General features: G+C 42.5%; 1 long non-coding RNA gene across 1 annotated transcript; it reads left to right on the top strand.

Moving 5' to 3' along the window:
- The first annotated feature begins 2,960 nt into the window (after window positions 1–2,960).
- Window positions 2,961–11,949, top strand: LOC110357317 (uncharacterized). Its single transcript, XR_002410925.2, has 3 exons — window positions 2,961–3,212; window positions 9,055–9,228; window positions 10,148–11,949. It is a non-coding gene; the product is annotated as an uncharacterized LOC110357317 (long non-coding RNA).
- Window positions 11,950–18,907: the final 6,958 nt, after the last annotated feature.

Genomic DNA, 18,907 nt, shown 5'->3' on the forward strand with positions numbered 1-18,907 from the left:
CAGGATTCTGATAAGCAGCCAAACTGTTAGAAAATTATCCTAACTAAACTGAAACTTTGAAAATGTGCCCATCCACACAAAATAATCTACATCCTTCACCTGAGGAACCTGCATCCAGAGAACTCATTAAGTTTCTCTTCTGCCATTTTCTGAAGATGTTATTCTTGCTTGACCTTGAAAGTTTTCTCACTGAATCAATATGAACACAGGCTATTTGTGTTGCCTTCAGGATAATTTTTTGATGCATTTCGAGATTTTATGGACACTAACTTACAAACCTAAATAGTTTCTGTGTTGATTCGGACATTGAAACTCATTGTCAGTCCCATGGGCAGTGTTAGAGTGGGACAAATGAACATTCTATCTGTTATGATGAAGGCCTGTTAATCCAGACTATGACCTCAACTACTGATCTTAGAGGGTGTCTGTCTCCATCAACTAATGGCATTTGAGTTACCTCAGAGAGCTCTAGGGGAGCACCCTAGAGGTTATGCAGGACTGCTGTATGAAGATTTTTTGGTTTTGGCTCTCACTGAATGGTTCCCTGGCATCCTCTTCATCTTCTGAGTGAAATGAGTCAGAAAAGGCTTCCTACGATCTCCACAATGTTTTTTATTTTCTGCCTTTTGAGCCCTCAGCTCATGTTGTATACACAGGACAGTAATTGTTTGATTCAGAGGAGGGGGTATCACCATCCAGAGGTGGAAGTGTTACATCAGCATTGACTGAAAGGCTCATAAGCATGCTTTAAATATTGTGCTGTAGCAGCATGGAAAGAAAAATGACATTATTTCTTTTCTATTCATACCTATCACCCACAAACTCTTGATCAGCAGATTTGATCTGAACATTAGATATCTTGGTTAAACCAGATCACCTGGTGCCAAACAGCTGTCATTGTGAGGAAATACAATGTTTCCTCAGGCAGAAAATTACAGGAATTGGAAATGATCACTACGTTTCTGCAAATAAAGAATATATTGAGAACTGTTCTCCATTGCATGTTGTTGGTTTTAGCCTAGATGTTGTTACAGAGCAATCCAAGATGCTGGGACAGGCTGTGAAGAGCAAAACCCATAGCTGGAGAGGTTAATTCTTCCCTCTGTTTTGTGTTACATGTTGCTGACAATCTGATTACTTATTGTTCCTGTATAACAATTTTCTTATTTTGGCTAAAATGGTTGTTGAGAAGTTTGTGAAGACCTGACCAAAGAGGTTCTTCCTTTCTCTTAGGCCTTATTCAGTCTGTCTGGGGACACCGTAATGTCTGGTGGTTGGGATATGATCTTGGGAGTAAACAAAACTTTCCCTGCTGACTTGCACCACACAATGTGGTTGATGTACTTCTAGGCAGGGACTGATAACTTTATTCTTCTGTCTCGGAGATCGCAGGAGGCTGTGCCAGGCTGCCTCCTGTCCAGCAAATGCTGTCCTTAGGGACTCTCTGTGACTCTTCTTGTCACTCTTTAGGTTCAGTGTGTCCGAGGGGTTGTTAGGTGAGCGTGGCAATTGCACATCCCCCAGATGAGATCCAGAGCCTTCAATAGGACAGCTGGTGGCTCTTTGGCACCTTTTGTGCCCCGCTGTGCCTGTCCCCATGTACAAACCTAGGATGGTGCTGACTGTTATGTCCTCCCTACACTTGGGGTCAGGGTGACTTCACCTCCACCTAGCTGGGGGGCAGGAGGGGTGGGACCCTCAGTCACTTGACAGAGTCCTCAACAAAAGAGGTGACCAGAGAAGCTGAGAAGCTTCTGGACCATATTGCAATGACCACAGCCAGATCTGACCAAGCTATAAAACAGGATCCCTGCCAAAGGCCCCCCTTGAGTGATCTTATCAGAGCAGCGGGTTTATGAACTGGAGCGCTCCCCTTAGGCTGGAACACCGTCTAAGGAGACTTTCCGGAATTGAGAGCGCCTCGGCTCCTCCTCTGGTGGGTGGTTATTTTTCTTTACTGGATATATCCTTGAATGAGTCCTTGCCTAACCCAGGCAAGTGTGAGCCCTCACCTAACCCAGGCAAGTGATGGGTACCCTTGAGTGAGAGGCCTCTGGTTTTGTTTCCTGTGAGTGTATGTATGCACACCATGGATCCTCATTATTCTTATTTTGTCGTACCCTAATAATATCCTCAAGTGATATCTGAACCTGTGTTTTATGTTGTCAGAGTGTTAAATAATTGTATAAACTCTGTTTCTAATCGGTTTATTTGCTACACTTTTCTGGCTAGAAAAAAATCTGGTTTGGAACCTGTTTTCTGCCTAAAATTGACTTTTGGGATGCCTCTGTGACAGTGACATAGTCAGGAGTCAAGGAGCTCTATTGGCTATCTTCAGTTCTCAATCTCAGTTTCATTAGCTTGAGCCGGTGCTGCTGGAAATTGCACTTTTTTCCTGCTACCAGGTTCGAGGGAGGCCCAGGGATAGATGGCAAGCATTTGGCTGCATTGGGGTAGATGTAAAAACAAGGAAAATGGTATTGTTATAGCTGGGCAAAGGTGCCAGAAAAATTGATGAATATTTTAAAGATTCACTGAGAGTGTGTACTAATTTGTGATTCAGTGGGGAAGGTTTTAGGACATGATGTAGAAGTTTGATCTGAGCTAGTATCAGGTACTCTTAAAGCATGGGAGTCCAAAGCTTTCCAGTAAACTCCCCACCCAAAAAATGTAGCCTGTTTCTTCTGCAGGTCAAATTTGCTACTGATGTCATCACTATATAATCACCATGACTAGCCATGGGCCCAGAGCTCAGTGCAGGTCTAAAACAGCTGTCCTGCACCAAATAGCTCAGCAGTCTGAGAAAAATAAAACAAGCCAGAGGAACATAGGGAACATTTGTCTGTCCTGTGGTGATATGAATGTGGTGGAGATGGGCAATTTATCTTGTTTTGTAGCCCTGCATGAGCTCCCTATTGCTTACCTGTTTGAATGAGTTTTCTTCTTGGGTCATATTTCAGACACTGCACTCATGTCAGACGTTCAAACAGATGCACCTGTGGGTTTAACAAGAGTGGCTGCCAGGATGGAGTTTGTGAGGAGAGACCCAAGCCACTAAGATTCTTCCCCCTTGATACCAGTCCAAATGAATCCAAACCTGCTACGACACAAGAGATGGAACAAAGTTTGGCCTTCCCTGTTGAGGGTCAAAGTGGAAGGGGAAAAAGAGGCCTGAAGATGCTGACTTTCACATTCCCCAAGCAGGTAACAAGGTAATACATAATCTTTCCACAATTCTAGTGGGTAGCAAACTTCCTTGCAGATGGGAGATTACTTGGTTAAAGTTCTACAAGAAATATTGGAAGAAAGCAAACACCACCAAACTGGTAGATTCTAGTAGTGTTACTGAGGGCCAAAGGATTATGGTGCAGGAGTTAAAGATTTTGTTTCTGCCTTGGCCACTGGCTTGCTACCTGGCCCCAAGATTTAACTTCCCTCTGACATTGATTCCCCTCGTGAAAGCAAGGTCCAATACTAAGCTGTCTCTGAGCAGGTCCATTCATCAAGGTTCATAAAGTGTTTTGGAGAAGGTGCTGCTGCTGAGAGAACTGCTGTGAAAGTTTTGACCATTAGGTGTTCACTTTGGGGTGTCAAAAGTAACCATTTTTCCCTAAGGTGCTGGAAGTTTAATTGTGTGAAGAATTTAGATTAACATTAAATACAGAAGGTTTTAGAAATTATTCACCTCAAAGACTGGCAAAACTGGCACATTCACAGCAGAAGTGAAAGACATGTTTTATCTGTGTTGTCCTTTGTAATTATGCTGCTGAATAACAGAAGTATTATCACACCAGGGTTAGTGCCAGAGGATTACCCAAAGTTTTTCAAATGGGATGGTAAAGTGGTGCAAACAGGTGCACAGACAAAGAGCAAAAAGAGGGGGGAAAAGTGAGAGAAAGAAAGCTGAAGCCTTCTAGTTTCAGCCACATAGCAAAATTAATGGTTTCTCTAAATGAATAGCATGGCTAGATTACTATTGAGCCTGTAAAATTAGAGGAATGAGTCAGATTCTTCATTTCACTTCTGTTTTAATTTAAGCAAAGAAGGTCAACCTTAATTGTGCTTCACCTCAGAAAAAAAAATCTTTTCATTGGAATAATTTTGCAGCAGACAAAGTGACTCATAAGAATAATATAGTCTCTGAAATCCACTTGCCAATAACACCCTTTGCAAACTGGATCCTGCTAACCAGGACTTCCTTTTGAATGTCCTGCATATGTGTATTCAGAAAGAGAGAGGGGAGCATTCCTAAATGAAGTTAAAAACGTACTTACAAGCAAAACAACCAACATAAGTACATGATCCTTGTTATTCTTTTTTTTGGTGGTGTTTTTTAAATCTATCATTGTGCGTTGATTTATTTATATATATTAGAACCATGTGGACATTCCATAATAATTTCATCTCAGAAAATAACAATGTGCTTTTGCATAGTTCCTTTGCAACTAGGAAAAAGTTGTTGGTACCACTTTTGAATTTGAAACACTGTGTATCAAGACATATGGTTCAGTATTTACTGTAAATTACCGCAAATGTAGCTGTTAAGTGTTAGGGATTTGGATGTGGACATCTAGGGGAATTTGAGGAGGGAGAGAAGGTGGCATTTGGTTCTTCCTCACAGGAAGCTCTCTCTTGCATGGTATCCTTGGGAATATTTTGTGGTGGGAGGAAGCAGGACTTCAGGGATTTGGGTCCTGGAGAAAGTGGCCCGTCTCACAGATTCCTGTCTTATATTTTTCTGTTGGTTCTCACTGAGAATAGAGGTATATTTTTGTTTGTTGATTGCCCTGTGTTTGAAGGAAGCCTCCAGGTAACTATAGATGTGTTACTACCACCTTGCTCACTACAATGCCAGGACAAGTGGCAGAACATAAGTGAGTAATGGGTGGTAGGACAGGTCTGGGATGACATATTGATGTTTCCCCTGACTAATGCCCTATAGTGGGCTTTCTATGATTCTGACCAAGACCTAGAAGACACCTATGGCTTTGCTTTGTGATTAGAGCATGGTGGTCCCTGGAAAGAGACGTCCTGACAATACTTGCTATAAAGAATTGTCAGTATAAAATCCAAAATTACTGGTCCCTGAATCATGTGGTGTGAGCAAATCATGGGCTTCAGAGCTATGCAAATCAGCAGCAGCCCATCCCCTCTGCTCTCCTGTTAGCTCTGTTCTTGTGCATCACTAAGGGCCATTGAAATTACACAAGTCAGTCCTCTCAGCAGGCTCAGTGCCCTGCTGGCTCACAAGAAAGGGGACAGCAGGGAGTTCAGGGGCAACAGAGTACACATGTATGTGCTCACTCCACATGCACGACCTGCCTGTCATCCCAGCAAGACCCATCACCCTCCTGATTGTCGTTTTGATCCTACTTCTTCAGCTGACATGCTCCGAGTCATCCAACCGGGGTTGTGAAGGATTGACACGTTCCTGTCCCAGAAAGATCCCTGAGATAGCACGCTAAAGACTTTATGGTGAATCAGATTTGTTTTCTATCTGAATTTAATGTGGTGGTGTTGACTTGATGACAGTAACTGACCATTCTTGTCTTACTTTGTCTGTGTCATAACGTAACAGACAAGGGACATCTGAGACCAGATCTCGGTTTAGAGAAACTTGGAAACCAGAAATTCATTTCCTGTGGGTAACATTATAATTTCTGTGGATACAAGTAAATAAATAGCACTTGCTTGTGGTTTGGAAATTTGCTAAACCAAAATGGTTTGGCATTATTAAAGCAAACCTTTTTTTTTTTAATGTTTATTTGTAAAAAAAAAAAAAAAAAATCAGTAAACTCGCCTTTGTTTGACAGCATCTGTATTGCCTAACGGGTAATTGTTTCATTTGAAAATGCGGGGTAAGTCCAGTGTCGTGGTTCTCAGGACAGTTTCCAGTAGGTGAATGTTTCACGCTCCTTCTGTTCAAGCCCTTTGTGAGATTTCTATTGCATATGTGATACTGTAGTACCTGGAATCAGCTGAGGTGCGTAAGGCTAGGCAGTCCTTCACTAAGTATGGCTCACAGCTGAGCCCACCACATGAGGCATTCTTGCCTTGTTGGTTTGCCTGAAGTTCAATGCATGGTTCTTCTGTACTCCTCCTTTTTAGCCCTGTTGCCTAGGAAGCAATGCATAGATAAGCTGGCTCTTGGTCTCCACATACCAGCCCTTCCTAAGTTTTCAACTTGGCTGCTGGGTAGAAGACAAGCAGCCAGATGAAATTTTCTTATGGGAATAAAGTCTGAAACTTGATATCAGCTGTATTACAAACTGGGGGTGAGGGAGATGCAGATGCAGGTCTCCAGCTGGCCTGCTGGGAGAGTGCCTCCTTCCTTTGACCTCTTGTGAGGTGCCATGTCTTATAGGGATGTTTCACTGAGATGGATGATGGCAAAATGGAGTTTGTTGTCAGGCTGAGAGGGCTATTCCCAGTCTTTTCTGCAATATCTTTAAAAAAACCCATGTTATCTCATTCTGTGTCAGTGGGATTGCCAGGGGACACAGATAAGTGGTTCTGCATGGATGACCCCAGTTTTCCACCAGCAACAGGTATGGCCCACAGAACTTGCACAGATTTTGGATTAGTAGGTTTATAGGACTGGTCAAATAAGCTAAGAGAGTCAACACCCTGTAGAGAAGTTTCTTCGGAGGCAAAAAATATTACCCAGCTGTTGAACACTTGATTTGTAATTGGAGCTCAGACACATTGACCACATAATCACCCATCTAGAGAAAGAAGAATTTCTCCTAAATAAATAAAGATCACTTGGTCAAGCGAGCTGAGACCTGCACCTTACGCAGCATGTAAAAATTCTGGGTAAATTGTGCTCTGTAAAAGTGCTGTATGACAAGAATAAGTATGATGTGTAGAACACAGTGATTGCCACATTAGTAAGCAGAACTGTGTCCAGATGTAACATGAGAGCCCAAGAAAACAGGCCTAATGGAGAAACAGATCATTGGAAAGGAGAAACAGTTGTTTATTTCTGAGGTGTAAGGGAGCAAAGAGAATGAGAAAAGTGCTGGCTGTCACACTGACTTGGTTGGCACAAGAAGTAAGGTGACCCAGCTGCTGGGAAGCACGATGGAGGTGTCGTTCTATGAGGCATTCATCATGAGGAGCCACACAGCTCTGACTTGCCACCACATGCCCAAGCATGACTGATGGTTCTCCTTACCCTCTCTGTGGTCTACTTAGAGCCACAGCCTGCTCTTTGTGCACCATGCATGGGGAGTACCCTGCAAGCCCAGAGAGGTTTGGTTTTCAAGCCACTGCGTGAAGAAAAGTTTTCACTCTTCCATAACAAGGAAAGCGGGTTACAAAGGAGACAGGTTGGTTTTAGCTTTGTTTTGTTTTGTTGCTTTTTTGTTTGTTTAATGAGTTGAGTTTTCTTAATAATTATTCATCACCTGAAAGTTTGGTTTTTTTTTTTTCTGGAGCCATTCAAAAGTCTTCTAAATTCAAAAGATTTCTTGCTACTGCATCTATTTTAAAAGGGACAAAATCTAGAAAAAGCAATATTCTCATCATGGTCCTCTTTACCTCTCATAGCTGGCTGGAGCTGAGGTCTCTGCTCAAGCCTTTGGGGGATGAGCCATAAGAGAGCTGACCCCACCTCCACATGATCAGCTGTGATGGTGTTGGGCCATGGGCCTGAGGCACTAACAATTTGGCCATTGTCTGTATATGGGACTCTGATACCAAGTGCTGGATTACACAAGTAATGTGTGTGCCCGGCTCTCCCAAGAGCCGTGCCCTGCTGTGCTGCAGGGTGCTTAACAGCTGTAGCTGGTGTCCTCCGATTATGGGCATCATGGCCTGGAGTCTGCAAGTGGTAGACACCTCCCTGAAAATAATAATGCCATAATAAATGTACTCTTCTGCACTGTGAAGTGAGCAATGGAAGTGCAGTGGGGTGGCTGAGGGCCCTGAAAGCAGTGAGACAGAAGCACATGGGGTCCAAGGGGTTGCAGTAGTGACTTAACAGGGCAGTCTTTTAAAGTGGTCTGAAACACTCTATTTCCCCCATACCAGTTTCCAAAGGTATAAATCTAAGGACAATAGGAGTCTTCAGGGAATGTGGTCTGGGAGTTCGGCATCACAACCCTGGCCTAGCAAGGTATTCATACTCTCACTGGCAGGTTACATTCGTTTTCCAGAAAGAGTTTTCTGATACAGATAAAAGCACTCTATCCTACCCCTCTTTATTACACTCACCCATGTCTGTGTCCCCCCATTAATGTCTTAAAAATTTGCAGCAGGAGCGACTGTACATCACAAATGACAACTGAAATGCAATTTTCTCTCTTTTTTCTTCTTTTTCTTTTATCCACCCCAAAGAGCACACTGCACCTGCAGTGTCAGCTTCATCAACCAGCCTCATCAGTGATTCTCAGCCTTAATTTGGAGGGACTGAACCCTGCATGGGGGAGAGGTCAGCTCAAGTATTGCCTAAGCTTGTCTTCACTTAGCTATGAGATCCCATGCTCTTTTTGAGCTTAATGGTCTCATCGGTTTCAGTCCCCCGCTGGCACACGAGGCTGGAGCTGGTAGGGAAGCAGAGGGATGTCACGGTGTGTACCCATGCGTTGTCTCCTCTTATTCAGCCACCTCTCAAAGCAAGCTCAGCTTCCTTCTTTGGTTTTGTACAGGTCAATCAGTTGGCAGGATAGACTGTGAGTAAAGAAATATGATACAGGGTGTTCTTTTCTGCTCTGAAGGTGAGGTTAAAAAGTGTGTAAAAGCTGTTGTCATCATGCTCCTCGATTTTTTCAGGCTAAGTACAGGATCAGGAGAACATAAAGGCAGACACTGGACCTTAAGCTCAAAGGTGATGTCCTCTGAAACTGTCAACTGGTAATCTGTGCTCATAAATTAAGTACCTGAGGTACATGGCAAGTGGATTTGCATAAACAAATGGTTTGTTCATTTGCAAAGGTAAAGACTGGTGCACACACACACCCTGCACGTTTGCAGGCAAGAATTCAGCAGCTGGACTGAAGTCCCTTTGAAACTCTGGCACCTTAGTAATTCTTTAACCCTTTGCTTTCCTAGGCATGGATCTGTGTGCTGCAGTATAGCTAAGATATTCTCAAACTAGCTCCAGCAATGGAAGTAGATGAGAAAGAAGACCTTCCTGCTTAGCTACCTTCTTCTACTGTGTTCGCGCTACCAGACCTCAAATACCCCTGTGTCCTCAACAGGTATCTTTAAACCTCTCTCTACATGGTGAGTAATAACAAGGTATACTTTATCTAGAGGGCTTTTAATTACTCAGAGTGTGTGACTCTGTTGTAAGCTGCCACATTTTGCTGCACTGCACATTAGAGACAAGAGAAGATGTAGGAGCTTGTGTGTCACACAGAGACAGGAGGATGGGGAAGTCTCTACTCTTTTCCAGATGGAGTGCAGTTTGTAGTTGAAGGGCCTACTTATCCTTCCTGAAATCTTGCTAGTATGGCCTTGTCGCTCTCCTGTGTGAGCTGCTATAGAACTGATGGTCAAAATACCTTGCTGGAAGCACTGTAGCCACCTGCTCTGTCTTCTTTCTCTCCAGTACATGCAAGAGCAGCCCATGGTTCCTGCTCATATTCCTCCTTTCCTTTCTGTCATTGATCCTCAGAAGCACCTTCCTATAACTTCTATTTACGGTCTATATAATTTAATACTAACACTTTTGCAAAGTATGAAAAAATGCTATCTTCCTCTCCCTTCCACACACTCTCCTCTATATGCCCAGAGAGACATGAGGTTATTTTTTTTTATATTACTTGAAATTTGTATGGTGAAAGTCGTGTGTTTCCATACCCCTTCGGTGGGAGCAGTGTGTTGAGTTTTCGTTGCAGCTGGATACAGAGTTTTATCCCATCACAACCTGATGTGGGCAGTTTGCATCACCAAAGAATAAATTGCAGCAGTCCTGTGGCTCCTCTGACTGATGCAGAGGGTTCACCTCATCGTTGGCTGCCCACAGCGTTAAAGGCATGAAAATGGCCCTGCTGTCCTCCACCATGCTGGGCAAGAGCTGTGACTCACACCAATATGGCCTCACAAAACACTGACGCAATTAATGGAAACTGCGAGTTTAGAACCAGCTAAAGCTGAGAAGAAACTGCTAAATAAGAATAATAACGTCCTTGTTTTCCAGCGATCATTTCTTTGCAGTGCCAACTCCCATTCACACAATGCTGGAGCAGTTTTGAGGGGAGAGGAGGACATGAGAAAGCCATCGGAAGGGTGCTGCATCCAGGATATCCCAAATTTCCTAACCTACCTGACCCTCATCCTTCAGATCCACTGGCAACATGCTGGAGGATTTTAGGACAATGTGACAAACTAACCTGGCATGAATAGGAGGGAAACCAGAACTTCTTAATGTCTTCTGGGGTAATGTTTTCTTGCAAGAGCTACTATGGTAGTGACAGAGAGGCTGCAAAGAACCAAAGCTAATTGGCAGCTCTTATTGTGGTGGCCTACAGGAGCTTATCCAAGAGAGGCCGAGGTCTGTGATAACACTGACTCAGTGTGAATGTAAATTTTGAGAGAGAAAAAGTGGCCCTAGAAAAAGGATACTATGCACTCATACTTCTGAACATATACCCAGGAACGAAATATGTTTCTGAAGGCACTAAAAAAAGAGAGGAGTTTTGCACAAGGTTATGGAGATTTCAAAAAAAAGCTGGACATTTACAATTGTTCTTGGTTGGTATATTTTATTTACGTGACATCCTAGTCTCTGGAAAAAAATAAATATCTGCCACTATCATATATATTCAAACAAACACACAGAAAGCTACTGTACAAGAGGATGATAATGCCAGGAACTGACATCTTCCCCCTTCTCCATTTATCTCAGCAATGCACTCCTAGTCTGCTGACTGTGATATTGAGTATTGTCAGGTTGGGTTTCCACTAATTAATGAAAAACAGACTAAAAGCACAAAGGATTAATTTGGCCTATTCACTCTGATCACAAACATTTTAAGAGTCTGTTTAGGGGTTTTTTTGAATGGTGTGAGGTAAACTGGGAGAAACAACATCTTGTTTCAGCTAGTCAGCCACAAAAGTGAATTTACTTAATGGGGTCAAACCTAAGAAACATGGAGCTTCATTCCCAGGAGCCAGACAAGTCTGTTATCTTATGGAGAAAGCTGATACTGGGGCTCTAACAACTTTAGAGCTACTAAATATCCCTGTGGGTATAGGAAGGATGCTTTACTCTTCCTTCAGTGGGAGTTTTGCACTGACAGTATCAGGTGCATCTAATAACACCTCCTATGCCTGTGGCAGCCCTGGGTGCTTTCACAGGGATTTTGCTGTCTGTGTAATAAGAAGCATCTGTATCTGGTTCTCAGATGGAGAAATCAATGTACTTGGCCAGTGAAGAGACTGGCAATCTATATTCAGGTCCTACTTGCATAGTACTGAGTGTCTTTGTTTAAACTATAATCAGAAACCAGCAAAGAGAGAATTGGCAAATGTATTACTGCAAAACATACATAAAACAATTTTCCTAGGCTTAGGATATAAATATGTACCTAGGCTGGTGCACTAGCAGTGAGAGACTTTCTTGCTCCAAGGAAAGGTGTACGTTCACTTAATTACATGTTATGCCAATCAATGAAAAGCCAAAACAGCTGAATCAATACTGCGTTGCACTGTTGTAAACTGTAGTTATGATATATTAGACTATGAATGGCTGTCAAGTTTAAAAGCATGTAACTGAATCAAAAACTGAGTATCTGTTATGTGTGCAATTTAGAAAGAGTTAATACCTTCCAATTGAGAGGATTTGTTTCTAATTAATATAAAAGCTGTTCATTTAAATCCTGGGCAGGCAGTATTTAAATACAACAGCAAGTCACCTGGGAATTCCATGCAAACTACTTTGTGGAAAGCTGTTATGTTGTGCTGAAATAAATTCAACATGAAGTAACTGTACCCACTTCATTCAGAGTGTAGAGTTGTGCTCTGCATGGTGTTTTCCTTTTTTCTTCCTCCTGAATATGCTAAAATATTCTTGGCCTCTTTCCTGATTAAGGAACGATGGAAGTTACAGCACTTTTTCACTTTTCTGTACTTTATTGCCTGCATATCCTCAGCCATCCATTGGCAGGTTTTGTTATGAAGAGGTATCACGTATGTACAAAGTGAAAGACAAGTCCTGGTGAAAGGAACATGCAATGTCAATAAGCTGGAAAGGTGCAGAGAGACATGGTGTGCTGACCAACAACACACAGACTTAACAAATACTAGTTTCTAGAGCTCCAAAAAAAGATGAGACCCTGGCTTCATTTTCTTGATATAACATTTCAAATAGACTTGTCATGATATTTTCAATATTTTTGTGAGGTTTGGAGGAGTTATAGATAGTGAGGATAGTAACATCAAAAGATCTTATAGCCCTGTCACCAGAACAGTCACTGTTTTTTTAAATTATTTTTCCCCTTACTTGAAAGGGTGGTGTGGAATAAAAAACACTTTGATAATGTTTTTAAAAATCAAAAGATAAGACTCTTTTGCATAGTCTGGAGCAAAAGAGCATGAAAAAACTTCACAATTTCACGTGAGTCTATCTTTCACCACTAGTACATTCGTCTCAATAATTTCTACCAAATAGCTCCATTTTCTCTTCTCCATTTTTTTGCCCATCTCATTGAACCTCTCCATTCTCAATGTGCACCGTGGTGACAGTGAGACCTGCAGCCCATCCCAGATCATATCAGAATCCATCTAGGCCTAAGAAAAAGACAACAGCACTGGTGAAAGGTCAAATTGGTAACTCCCTGTTCCACCTGTAATTCCTAGAGTAGGTTATGATTCGTAACAGTTTCCTATGGGAAAAAAAATATATATATGTAAAGGCTGTTTTTTTGCTATCTGGTGGTTTGGGCTAGATTATTTAATGAGATTTTGTCAGTTAGTTATACTCTCCTTTTTAGCATGTTCATCTTGTGATGGACAGGTCTGCTCCTTGCAAACTTAGGGAACTCAATGCCTTTATTTCATTTTGAACTGGCATACTTACAACATTAGCCCCCAATAACTTTCCCTTGCTTCTTAGTTGTGTGTTAATGAGGTATTTACTGAGTATTTCTTCCTTCACACACCTTCTAACCCTGAGTTCAGGCCCCAGCACTGCTTGCCTACTCCCACCTGCCCTTAGCCCAGGGATGGGAACAGGGGTCTGGCTGGCACATAGCATATTCCTCTGAAAGACAACAAATCAGCAGGTGAACCATGGAGCTCTTTATCTGCAGCGCTTCCTTGCTACAGGTGGTTTCCTTGGTGTGTTTTGTGGCATCTCCACAATGTACAGCTTTAAAGTGTCTTGGGAGAGTAAAACCTAATATTTCAATCAGTGGGGAGGAACAGCATCGTATCAGGGCTGGGGAGCAAGGAATGTTGTGGTCCTGGCTCATGGGAACATTTGCCATGTAGATAGTTGTAATTTACAGGGAACGAATTACAAGAGAAGAACGAGGCCAAGCCTCATCTGTCTCTTCCTTCCTCCTCCCCACATAAACGTAGTTGCACTGGCTCCTAACACACTTACTTCTACATATCTCTGCGTTTTTCTGTCTGTTGTACCTCTCAGCAATTGCCTCACACTGCGTATATTATGCAGGGGAAAGTAATTTCCCATCAAAATGAGAAATCCCACTGTAAACTGAGGTGTAGGCTCTGGGTGAAATACATTTGGATTTTGACTACAGACTGAAATAAAAGCACAACATTCATCATCTTTCATGTTGCCTAAGGTCTAATAACAAGTTGGGTAGCCAGTGCGTGAAGGTTATTGGGAAGATACGTGCCGTCTTTGGCAGCCCTTGGAAGAGGTCTTCCATAAACTACAGGTGCACTAAATCAGCTTAGGCCATTTCAGGTTAGACTGCGTGCCTTGGGGTGAATCCAGAAGGAGTCACTGTCAGTGATCAAATATTGATATATTGACATACCCACTGATGTTACGGTAATTTGAGTCATTTATGAGTCTTTACTTAGCAGAGACTTAGAACTATGCTAACTTAGAGCCTGAATTATCTCTGTGCCTGAAGAGCAGGTGGCCAGTCAATGCTCAGGTGGGGGTTATTGCTGCTGACTGTGTTAGAAAGCTTGCTTTGCACCTGCCTCCTCCTCATAACAAGCACGCAGATAAAAAGAGTCCGGTTCCCTAACATTGCCAACCAACTCCTCCAATCTTTCAAAAACAAATACTCAACCTCAACTATAAAATAAAATAGGAAATAAGAGTTGCCACTACCTACTGTTGATTGACCTGAGCACTCTCCAATAGCGAACATAAAAGATTAGATATCACTTTCCATACAGGTGTTTAAGCAAACTATTTTTCATCTTACCTGGAGACTGAATTGTTCAAAGTTCTGGAAAATGTCTGTGCACAGATTTACAAGTGTACTTAGTAAAAAGACGGCATTACCTTATGCCTTCAAAGGTGGTGATTTACAATGTCCTGTCTCGTGTTTCCAAAATCAAGAGTTTTGTTTAAGCTTAGCAGAGTGTACTGAAGGGAGATTTCTGACACAGTGTGTGTATTTACAGTGCAAATATAGGGACAGGCTTTTTAGAAATGAATTACTCAAAGTGATCTCACACAGGAAATAGCCAACACTACAACAGATGGGGAGTCAGGGTCTTCTTCTGAGAGACTGATGTAAGTCAAGACAAACTCTAACAAAGAGTAGGTTCTATGTGGAAAAGTCAGCCTGGGGGGAGGCCATCAAGGTGAAGACACAATTTCTGCTCAGAGGAGGCGAACAGCATCCTTGATGGCCATGCATGGTTTTGAATCCCAAATTCACTAATGGCCTTTAGTAAAAAAGCTATTAAAAATTAAAAAAAAATAAATATATAGAAAAGGAGACTGCATTTCTGGCAAGGGAGAAGTTCCAAAACTTGATAACAGTGCAGAAAACAGTTCATTAAAATTTTTTGATAAATTTCCAGCAAGCATTTGTCATCTTCTTAGTAAAGTCTCTGCTATATCCTTCATATCTAAGCCTAACAAAGATTTCTGAGTTGTTTCCTGAATGATTTGCGTTCCCCAAAATATGGGGTTCTTCTATTTCTCCTTCAGTGCTACTGAAAGTGATCTTTTGCAAGAATTAGAGATAGAAATTTCATCCCACAGTGGTGGGCCACCACTGAACAGATGCCACTGCAAGTGAACTGCAGTGCCAGATAAACTTTGCTTGGATAAATAAGGATTTATAAACCAACACCAAAGAATGAAAGAAAAAAGGTATTGACTCAGCTTCAGTCCCTAGCATCAAAGGCAAAGGACATAATTTCTTGAAAAGTAGCGTGGGTGCAAGAAAAGGTCCGACTTTGCAGCACTTAGCAAAGAGAAAGAGTTAATCTGTCCCTCTGCTTCTCTCTGCAAGAATTAGTTTTTTCAGAGTCTAACTGTCCAAATCTGAAAAGATTTATTCATCTAACAGCTGAAAGAAAAAAGCTACATCAACATTTCTCCCTGGGCAAAGCCAGCCTTTTTCTTGAGACAGGCTATTAGTTGGCTCCACTGCTGTGATCTATAGCCTTGTAGCTACTTAAAATCAAGGACAAGATTGTCCTTCTCTTCATCGGTGTGTCCGCATAGTGTCCCAGAGTGGCCACTGAGGAGATGCTGTGTTTTAGTTGCTAACGTGTTTCAGGGCATGGCTTTGCAATGGTCAGAGTGTGGTGGGAAGCTACTGAACATCTTCATGGTGAATACAAGGTTAGGTCCGTGCTGCTCGTTTTGGGTCTTCACGTGGACATTCTCAAGGCCTGACAGACCACACAGATGGACAGATGAGGGATGAATCTGGGCCAGATGTGAACTCTGAATAGCTGGCACCAGCACTTCCACCTGTGCCTGCCTCCATGCTGCCACTATGCATTCACATGACAACAAGGTGCATGGACAGCACACACCGCCATCATAGCTAGTATGGCAAATAGTTTTCCATACAATGTAAACACAGCTATTTGATCTGTGCCTTTTCTTCAGATTCATTTTAGATGGCTCTATCTAAAATTACATTTCATCTCTTTCATGTGATCACTTTCTATCCTGCCTTGGAAGACAATATTCCTACTTCTCTACTAGATATTGATCCTAAACAGATTCACCTTCCTTCATCATTATTTTGAAAATGCTCTGCTATTATTATTCCTTTTGTGGCCAGTTTCTCAGCTAATGATTTGGACTGGTAGATGATAATTTGTCTTTTAAGGCCTTCATACCTCTCAATCTTAATATTTTCCTGTCAGTGAGATCTACAAATATTTTCCTACAGTGAGATCACAGCTGCCCATCCACCCTAACGGGGAAAAGGGTAAGGACTCTTCTGGAGCTCACTGCAGAATCTGTATTCAGGAATTACATAACTTCTTCAAAACAGACATACATTTACTAAGTGATAACCAGCTGTGGGTTTTAGCCCATCCTAATGTGGTGCTGAGTTTTACTTTGTATACAGTACCTATACTATAGGCTGCTTTTATCACCAGTCAGGAATATGATTTTATTTTTTGTGATTATGATGTCTTAATTGCCAGCGATTTATCTAAGTAGGAAGAGATTAGCTAGAATCAGTTATGGATTTTTCCGCTCCTCATGCTGCAATATTCAGGATGTTCAGTCCCAACCAGGAGGTCCAAACTGTAACTGAGTGCCCTGCTCATCAGGCTGCACAGGATCTTACTCATTGGTTGGACATGTCAAACTCTGTATCACTAATCAGCTACTCACCAGAGCAGAGTGATGCTGACCTACAAGCTTGTTTGTGCACCTGCTTCTTTGCCTGTAGGAGATGTGTGTTCAATTCTCCTTTCCGATAATGCAGAACAGGGATATGCCTCTCCAGTTTCCTACATTTCTGGGGAATATCCTAACCCGGTACGAGTACAAGGTGGCTTGGCATCAGCAGGCAAGGGCTGGAGCCCTGACTGCACCATACGTCTATGTGCTGCAGCAAAGAGGAGGAGATAAGCTGCTTAAGGGATTGGGCTACTGCAAATTTGCTTCCTCTCTGGGCAAAGGCCAGCTCAGGCTTTCCAAGCGCACTGCATCCCTTGCTGCCCAGCTCTGTACTGCCTCTACTCAGCCTCTGTGGGATGCCATGAATTAGACTCAAATGACAGGTGATAGCTGCAAGTCTGAAAATAAAGATGCTGTAATAAAGTCAGTGCCTATCTGGTACCGTGTTTAACATGGAGTACTATTGCAAAGAAATCTAAGAAGTTACAACTGATGATGAATGATGGAAGCAAATAAAGTGTCTTTCTGTGTTTCAAACTGTACCTCAAACAACAAACAGAAAGCAAAAAGGGGGAGGGATAGTGGAGGGTTTTTATACTCTGCATGCTTGGCTGAGCCTCAGAGAGGGTGAGAGAGATCATGGCTGTATTGTGAGGGAGTTCAGTGAAAAGACACCCTGTTGGCTCTGAACTTGCTAGTCTGAGGCTGTGCATGTGCTGACAGAGACTCCTGGCTGAGGGGAAAAGCCTCTGTGTGTGTGTCACGCTGATAAAGCTGCTGATCCTGCTGCAAGTGTGCCTGCATGGCAGTGTGTTCATCCACGCAGATGTGCAGCCCCTGTGGGCACTGCGCTCCCCTGGGTTCTGCCCCTATTTCAGACTGCCTTGTGGAATGGACAGTTCGCTTGTTATAAAAGGGTGACTGCAAAGCTTCGTTTCTCCCACCTTGTGACTGTTTAGACTGTCAGATGTTACAGCTGTGAAGATGTTGTATCTGGCATATATACACCCTTTTTTCCCATAAGCATTGCTAATGCAAGAGTTTCTGGAGGTATTTGTGGATGGAAGAAAACCACAGAGGGTCTCATGGCCACTGGACAAAATCCATGCTCTGCACAGTACACTCACAGAGACCCAAAATGCCCTATCTCTTAGACATAGTTTTAAAATTCCAGAGGACCGACCAGACACAATATTTGAAAATCACAGTTTAATGGTGTATTTATTCCCACAGCCACTGTTCTACAAGGCTCAAGGATTAGCCCTGTAAATACTGCTGTGTAGCATCCAAAATCTGTTGGTTTTGGTACCAGGAAAGATGGTGTTGACATATAAAAGTGTGTCTGTATAGTTGATCAATAAACATAGTGACTGAGTCCTTGATGTTGAAGATGTTAGATTTAAATTTGCACCTGAAATCTGTGAACCTGGCAGTACATCTAGACCAATGAAGTATTAGCATAGGATGCAGCCAGCCACTCTCAGTCTGCTGATGTCTTTCAGACCTGCCTGCCAGTGATGGAGCTAATTTTTACATGTAGAATCCATGTCATCCTTCTGACACATGTAAGTATGTTTTTTAACCATCACCAGAAGGATCAGCTCACTTAATCTTGCTGTTGAAACAACTTTCTTGAGCAAGTAGTGAGCATTGAGACTGTGTGAACTTCAGCCATTGTGGCCAGATGACACCAAGTGCTCTTCCATCACTACATGTTCAGCAAGAACAACAACCACTTTCACCTGGAAGACAGGAGTGTCATCTTAACCAGATCATCACTTTTGAAGTCTTCACTGGCTAAAAAAATAGATATTTTTGGCTTCGTCCGGGGACATGACGGGATGTACTATTCTTACGATTTATATCGTTGTGCTGGCGATACTAAAAATTTACGTGAGAAAGCATTGGGAAAATGACCACACCTTTGCTTTCCTGTGGCGCACTGTGCCAATAAAGCCCTTCTTGATGTGCTTGGTTGTAAGGGTGGTTTCCACGTGGTTGTATTTCCAAAGTGCTTAGGCCAGGTCGTTCTAAAAATATTCTGCTTGAAATAAAAGAGACTTGGCGGGGATTTTTCTGGGAAACTGAAGTATCTCCAGCGCGACTTCGCCTCTCGCTCCCAGAAGTATTCCCATGCTTTTC

The sequence above is a fragment of the Columba livia genome, chromosome 1 (assembly GCF_036013475.1).
Source record: "Columba livia isolate bColLiv1 breed racing homer chromosome 1, bColLiv1.pat.W.v2, whole genome shotgun sequence".
NCBI classification, from domain to species: domain Eukaryota; kingdom Metazoa; phylum Chordata; class Aves; order Columbiformes; family Columbidae; genus Columba; species Columba livia.